This window comes from Oncorhynchus clarkii, chromosome 11 (genome assembly GCF_045791955.1).
Source record: "Oncorhynchus clarkii lewisi isolate Uvic-CL-2024 chromosome 11, UVic_Ocla_1.0, whole genome shotgun sequence".
Classification (NCBI taxonomy): Eukaryota; Metazoa; Chordata; class Actinopteri; order Salmoniformes; family Salmonidae; genus Oncorhynchus; species Oncorhynchus clarkii.
Window position 1 is genome coordinate 20188066 of NC_092157.1, and position 7472 is coordinate 20195537.

General features: G+C 44.6%; 1 protein-coding gene across 2 annotated transcripts in view; it reads right to left on the minus strand.

The window, feature by feature from the left end:
• The window catches only part of LOC139420340 (sema domain, seven thrombospondin repeats (type 1 and type 1-like), transmembrane domain (TM) and short cytoplasmic domain, (semaphorin) 5A), a 185538-nt gene extending 178969 nt beyond the window's left edge, over positions 1–6569 (minus strand). The window contains exon 1 of one of the 2 annotated variants that reach the window (XM_071170334.1): positions 6233–6569. The gene's annotated coding sequence lies outside the window, so the exon portion shown is untranslated. The remainder of the gene's footprint in view (positions 1–6232) is intronic. The other variant, XM_071170335.1, reaches the window with a different exon arrangement.
• Between the last annotated feature and the right edge of the window lie 903 nt (positions 6570–7472).

Sequence of the window (7472 nt, forward strand, 5' to 3'; positions counted from 1 at the left end):
AGGGAAGAGAGAGGACAGAAGAGGAGGAGAGAAGAAAGAGGACGGAAGAGTTGGGGAGAGAAGGGAAGAGAGAGGATGGAAAAGTTGGGGAGAGGAGGAGAGAGAAGGAGAGAGAAAGGAAGAGAGAGGACGGAAGAGTTGGGGAGCGGAGGAGAGAGAAGGGTAGAGAGAGGACGGAAGAGTTGGGGAGAGGAGGAGAGAGAAGGGAAGTCAGAGAATGGAAGAGGAGGGGAGAGAAGGGATGAGAGAGGATGGAAGAGGAGGGGAGAGAAGGGAAGAGAGAGGACAGAAGAGGAGGAGAGAAGAAAGAGGACGGAAGAGTTGGGGAGAGAAGGGAAGAGAGAGGATGGAAAAGTTGGGGAGAGGAGGAGAGAGAAGGAGAGAGAAAGGAAGAGAGAGGACGGAAGAGTTGGGGAGCGGAGGAGAGAGAAGGGTAGAGAGAGGACGGAAGAGTTGGGGAGAGGAGGAGAGAGAAGGGAAGAGAGAGGACGGAAGAGTTGGAGAGAGGAGTTGAGAGAAGGGAAGAGAGGACAGAAGAGTTGGAGAGAGGAGGAGAGAGAAGGGAAGAGAGAGGACAGAAGAGTTGGAGAGAGGAGGAGAGAGAAGGGAAGAGAGAGGACAGAAGAGTTGGAGAGAGGAGGAGAGAGAAGGGAAGAGAGAGGATGGAAGAGTTGGAGAGAGGAGTTGAGAGAAGGGAAGAGAGGACGGAAGAGTTGGAGAGAGGAGGAGAGAGAAAGGAAGAGAGGATGGAAGAGTTGGAGAGAGGAGGAGAGAGAAAGGAAGAGAGAGGATGGAAGAGTTGGAGAGAGGAGGAGAGAGAAAGGAAGAGAGGATGGAAGAGTTGGAGAGAGGAGGAGAGAGAAAGGAAGAGAGAGGATGGAAGAGTTGGAGAGAGGAGTTGAGAGAAGGGAAGAGAGGACGGAGGAGTTGGAGAGAGGAGGAGAGAGAAAGGAAGAGAGAGGATGGAAGAGTTTGAGAGAGGAGTTGAGAGAAGGGAAGAGAGGACGGAAGAGTTGGAGAGAGGAGGAGAGAGAAAGGAAGAGAGAGGATGGAAGAGTTGGGAAGAGGAGTTGAGAGAAGGGAAGAGAGGACGGAAGAGTTGGAGAGAGGAGGAGAGAGAAAGGAAGAGACAGGACGGAAGAGTTGGGAAGAGGAGTTGAGAGAAGGGAAGAGAGAGGACAGAAGAGTTGGAGAGAGGAGGAGAGAGAAGGGAAGAGAGAGGATGGAAGAGTTGGAGAGAGGAGGAGAGAAGGGAAGAGAGGACAGAAGAGTTGGAGAGAGAAGGAGAGAGAAGGAGAGAGAAAGGAAGAGAGAGGATGTAAGAGTTGGGGAGAGGAGGAGAGAGAAGGGAAGAGAGAGGATGGAGGAGGCTGAGAGAGAAGGGAAGAGGAGGGGAGAGGAGGGAAGAGAGAGGATGGAAGAGGAGGGGAGAGAGAGTACAGAAGAGCAGGGAAGAGAGAGGACGGAACAGGAGGGGAGAGAGAGTACGGAAGAGGAGGGAAGAGAGAGGAAGGAACAGGAGGGGAGAGAAGAGAAGAGATAGGACAGAAAAGGAGGAGAGAGCGAGGGGCCCCAAACCATGACAATGCAGGACTCAAGTCACCTTAGAGGAAACCTCTGAAATGGAACACCGGTACCTGATCGATACATGTGTCTTTCCCTCCTCTTTCCCTCCTATTTCCCTCAAACAGTGTTCCATCTCACCTTTTTTGCATAAACTGGTCCCCTATCCACTGCCAGAAATAGAATACAATCTCACTAAATAGCTTCCACTATTCACAGATAAGCTGCTGATGTTCGTTAAGTAGCACTTGTTTCAGCATAATTATGTGTCAGACCTTGACTTGAATCAACCACATGGTGTGCCTTGCATATAACAACAATAGACGTTTATAGTGTTGACAGCTGACGCAAATGCTGAACAAAACAAACAGGTTGACGCAATATGTTATTCAGACAGGATCTCAACAATAGAAGCACTCAGCAAACAACATGTTGCATTCTTCCCCAGTAGCTATGGTAACACAGTCACCCTAACAACGCTGGCCTTTAAACAGCGAGCCAGCTACAGATGATCAAGTTTTATCATATTGTCAACATTTCCATTTCTCATTGTATCCCGCGGAAAGCAATCACCTCCCCGAACCCCTGGGGTAGACATGGCAATGTGCCCATCTCGATAAACAGATAAATAAACAAGGGCGATGAACAGAGGAGATGAGAAAAATAATCATGCTTCTTATTTTGACAGAAATGTTCTGGGACAAATACAATTGAAAGTATAGTGCTTAAACCAGGTCAGGTCATTCCAACCTTACACTCGTCTCTCGGCCAAATGGTTAAGGTTAGGTTTTGGGGGTGGGAAAACTGATGCTCGATCTGTGCCTACAGGCAAAGTCTACCCTGATCCACAAAGGTGATCCCTAGGGGCGGGATCCCTAGGGGCAGGCTGTCTATGCCAAGGTAATAAACCATTCAGCCGGGCGGCTCTTTGATACTCCAGTGTGTGTCTACTGGTTACCAGCCTACAGAAAGACCTCTACTTAATCTAGAAGAGGCTACCGGACAGGGAAGAGAAGAGATATTGATGAAGTGGATCTATATTTCAACTAAAAGGGGGGACATGATAGAGCGGAGCACTAGAGGTGTGGGGGACAGGGAGGATATATTTTCTTTGGGATATAATGTTTGCTTTGACCAGCAGTAAATCAATTCCGGAGAGAGTTTACGTCAGATTAAAATCCTATTTCAAACCAATACAAGCTCATCTATTATCTTATTGTGAGGTTTGTCTCTGTAAGGCCAGTCTTCAGTGGCTCTAGCCCGTGTCAGTTGAATGAGTAACTAAAGGCTTTTTAAGAGCACTGAGGGACTGAGGGTAATGCATGTTTAGGTTACACGCGCATGACAATGTCTCTTTTAATCCTGAACAGCATTCCGCCCCATGCTCCCAAGTCCCTTCCCCAAAGAGGTGCCCAATCACAAAGCCGGTCAACAATGGCGCTGTCACTCAACCTGTCTCCATAGTGACCGCACAGAACGCAGGGGTCCGTGAGGTCACTTTCATTCCAGAATTCTCTGAACAGGGACTAATTGCTATGTTTGTGCTGGTGTTCCGTGTCAGTGAGCGGGCAAATTACCAGCACCGCGCAAATATCAATCACACCAGCTAATCATATGCTGCTATTCACACCAAACAACGAGAAAAGCGAGAGAGAGAGAAAAAGAGAGAGAAAGAGAGAGAGAAAGAGAGAGAGAAAGAGAGAAAGAGAGAGAGAAAGAGAGAGAGAGAGAGAGAGAGAGAGAGGGAGAGAGAGAGAGAGAGAGAGAGAGAAAGAAAGAAAGAAAGAAAGAGAGAAAGAAAGAGAGAGAGAGAGAGAGAGAGAGAAAGAAAGAGAGAGAGAGAGAAAGAGAGAGAGAGAGAAAGAGAGAGAGAGAGAGAAAGAGAGAGAGAGAGAGAGAGAGAGAGAGAGAATGAAAGAAAGAGCTGAGAGAGATGCTTCTCAGCTGCTCTGTACTTATCTGTAAGTACAGTTCACACTGGTGGTTATCTTTGTTATGAAGCTTGGGAGGGGAAAGGAAAGAGCAGGGAGGAGGGATGTTTTTGAGCATATATTGTTTTTTTCTCTGTCCAGTTTCCCTTGTTGAAACTCAGCTGTAATATAAACCCAGTAACTTTGCCGAGAGGCATCCCATCAGATCATTTCTCGATTCAGCAATTTTCCCCAACCCTCTCTCTTCCCCAGTCTCCTCTCTCTCTCCCTCTCTCCCTCTCTCACCCTCCTTTTGTAACTCTCTCTCTCTCTCACCCTCCTTTTGTAACTCTCTCTCTCTCTCACCCTCCTTTTGTAACTCTCTCTCTCTCTCTCACCCTCCCGTTTGTAACTCTCTCTCTCTCACTCACACTCTCTCACTCTCTCTCTCTCTCTCTCTCATTCTCACTTTATCTCATGTATTCAGGGACTTTAGCAGTCCGAGCCGAGCAGGCCTTTCTGAGGGGTGAACTCGAGGAACTCTCTCTGCCCAAACTCTCAGAGTAATTCAACCATCTGGATGGGGTCACTGTTTGTCACGGAGCGCACAGTATGAGACAGTACCGCGTGCACAGCATCACAGCAAGGAGAGGCTCTGAGATTACAGTGATGCTGTGTTCATGAGAGCCACTTCCTTCAAGCCAAAAAACACATTAATACATCATTGAAGCATCCATCATTGTGTCAAAGAATGGAAATGGCATTAAGACATATTGTTGAGTTGTTATATAAAAACAGCATATGTTGTGATTACTCTGTTGTGATAAAAAGGGATATTTTTGTAGTTGTGATTTTTACAGCCACATTCATATTCTCTGAGGGTCTGAGGGTGTCTGAATGCACTCAACGCTCGCAAAATGCATCTGTAAGTAAGGTATTAACCCACAGTGGATACCTCATCATCATTCCCCACTCAGTATGATGGAAAGAGACATTCAGGATTCATCAGAACTCACATGTAGACATGGAGGCCCATTAGGAGCCGATGCCGGGAGCTAAACAGTTAGGTTTCTGAGGTACTGTGAACTCACACAGTCACACACACATACTGTTACCGGAACCCCTTTTAAATGAACCACCGTTGGGATGCATTTTTTGATCCACTTAGCATATGGAAATAGACAATCAAGATGAATCATAACTCACATGTTGGGATTCCCAATTAGGAGCCGATGCCGGGAGCTAGACAGTTATGTTTCTGAGGTTTCACACACACTGAACAGGTCACATGCATATTGTTACCTCAAACCCTTTAAATGTCCCACCATTGGGGTGCATTTTATAGAGTAAAGCCTGCTTCAAAAGACAAGGTGTTGGAGTAAATAGTTTGTCTTGAAAAAAGGCATTGAATTTCCTTGTCTTTGTTTTCTCTTGAAGTCTCAAATGTGGCACTACAGGCCTACTGTAAACAATCCCAGCCTCAATGTGAACGTCCTTCATACTAACTAAAGGTTATATATGTGGGGCGGCAGGTAGCCCAGTGGTTAAAGCTTTGGACTAGTAACCTGAAAGGTTGCAAGAATCGAATCCCCGAGCTGACAAGGTAAAAATCTGTCGTTCTGCCCCTGAACAAGGCAGTTAACCCACTGTTCCCCGGTAGGCTGTCATTGTAAATAAGAATTTGTTCTTAACTGACTTGCCTAGCTAAATAAAGGTAAAATAAAAAAAATATATGTAATGGGCTGACAAGACAGAATCTGTGGTGTTGAATTAGAATGGATGGCAGTGTACTGTAGCCTACTGTTACTGAGGAGAGGAACAATTTGCCCACACTGCAAGTGCCAATCCTGATGCATTCACAAGTCAAAAGAAGGGACATGGAAGAATTTAACACCCGCTGTATGTCATCAAAATCACTGTCAAGTAGTCAACAAAAATAAAGCGATATAACAAAATACAACCTTACATCTATCCTCTGTTCAATTTGTAAACACTATCCAACATGGTAGCAATAGCTTATTAACAAAGTCAATTAGAATAATTGCCAAGATATCCAACCATATTTCACCCCAAAAGTAAGTGACTTACTCTGCATTCAATTAAAGCTGACTTACTTACTGTTGTTTTGTTTACATGTAATGGGACCAGGAGACAAACAGATATTATAAGAAGTAAATGCTTTCAGAGTTAAACTGACAATGTAAGTATAGAACGGGACCAGTAGCCTACCTCTGTAATTACACAGACCAAAATACAGTGTTTGCACAGCACGAGGAACGAACTATCACTACCCGTGGACATTTTGTTATTAAAATTAATGTGTAAAAGGCAATACATCTGCATAGCGCAGAGGCGAGAAATCTTATTAAGTGCGTGTAATAAGAGTGAATACTCACAGTGTTAGCACCGCCAAGTGGCACTAAAACCTTTTAGATAACCATAGTAGTAAACTTATACACCGGGCTATTCATATTAGTATGTGAATAATATCATACGGCCAACATTATTTTGATAATTATATGTATTATACGTATTTATTGTATCCTATGAAGTCGTGAATTATGCACAGCAATAGAAAAGAGAAGGTGGAAACGTTAAATATTTCACCAGTAATACAATTTACTCCAGAGATTACAGCATTCAGACTGCAAAACGGCAAATTAACCAGTTCAGCATGTCCAGTGAAAGGTCTGATTTGGAAAGAAGAAAACATCGGCATGGTAAAGCATTTCAAATGCCAATATGTGTAAACCACTCACCTAGTGAAGTCTCCAACTACTCCTATTCATCTAGCAGGAGAACAACTGCAAGTCTCAACCAGTCTGAAGAAGGTGAGTGTTGTTGTGGCTCAGGGGGAAAAAATACGGTAAAGGTGGAGTAATCCCAGTTTGCGTTCTCCTATTTAAAACAAAATCCAGTAACTCCGGGTCAGTCTCTGACTACTGTGCAGTTCTCAGATCTCTCTCTCTCTCCCCCCCTCTCTCTCTCTCTCTCTCTCTCTCTGCCGTCTCTCTAGAGCCATATATTTCTGTCGCGGTGCCTCTTCGCAGCAGCACAGTGCACTGTTTGTAACTGGACACTACACCGCATTGCACTGCCGCGCTCCGCTTCACCTCACAGACAATAGCCACGGCCACGAGACAAGGACCCAAGCCAAGTGACGCGAACTCTTAAAACTTTGTTAAAACTGTAGCAAGAAGGGAGATCAGGCAGAGCATTGCAGAATGCGCGGTTATGTGAGTTGCTGCGTGCAATGCAAGCGCTCTATGATAGCCATCGGGTTCGCAGGATTTAAAAAAGAACTGAAGTAAGAGTGCGCCCCCCCTTGCCGCGTCCGTTCATTCACACACTGGGTGAATTGGCCATGATTCTCGCATGATTCTGGAAGACGTGGCAGGCAGCGGCGCACAGCTGTCCTGCAGGTAGATTACGTACTGCAGACGGATACAATAGGGGAACATTGATCCATGAGATCCCAATGTTTTGGTGGGACTATGCAAAGTGCATTTTCTAGGAGGCACTTTTATGCATTCATGTTCACATTAAAGGGCAATTCCACCACTTTTAAACCTAATTTTCATTATCTCCAACACAATTGTGTCTACATGTGAAAACGGCAAATATCTACGCTTTGTAGAAGAAAAATATAAAGTTAAAATATTCTACTGCCGGTTTTGACAATCACAATGTAAAAAATGTAGTAATACTATCTGTGATATCACAGATGAGTATTTTTGATAACTATTCCTCGTATCTATTTGACCACAGATCATAGAAGTGTGCTGTTTTCACATAAGACACTGGTTTGTTGCTGGAGATGGATGAGGTTGAACATTGGCATAATTGCACTTTAATATTTTGAAAGAGTGTGGGTCTATCCAACATTTGTTGACTATTAAGTTAACTGTCTGCAAATGTTTTTAATATCACAACTAGTCAAAATCAAATAAATTCATTAAAAATCCTACAATGTGATTTTCTGGATTTTTTCCCCTCATT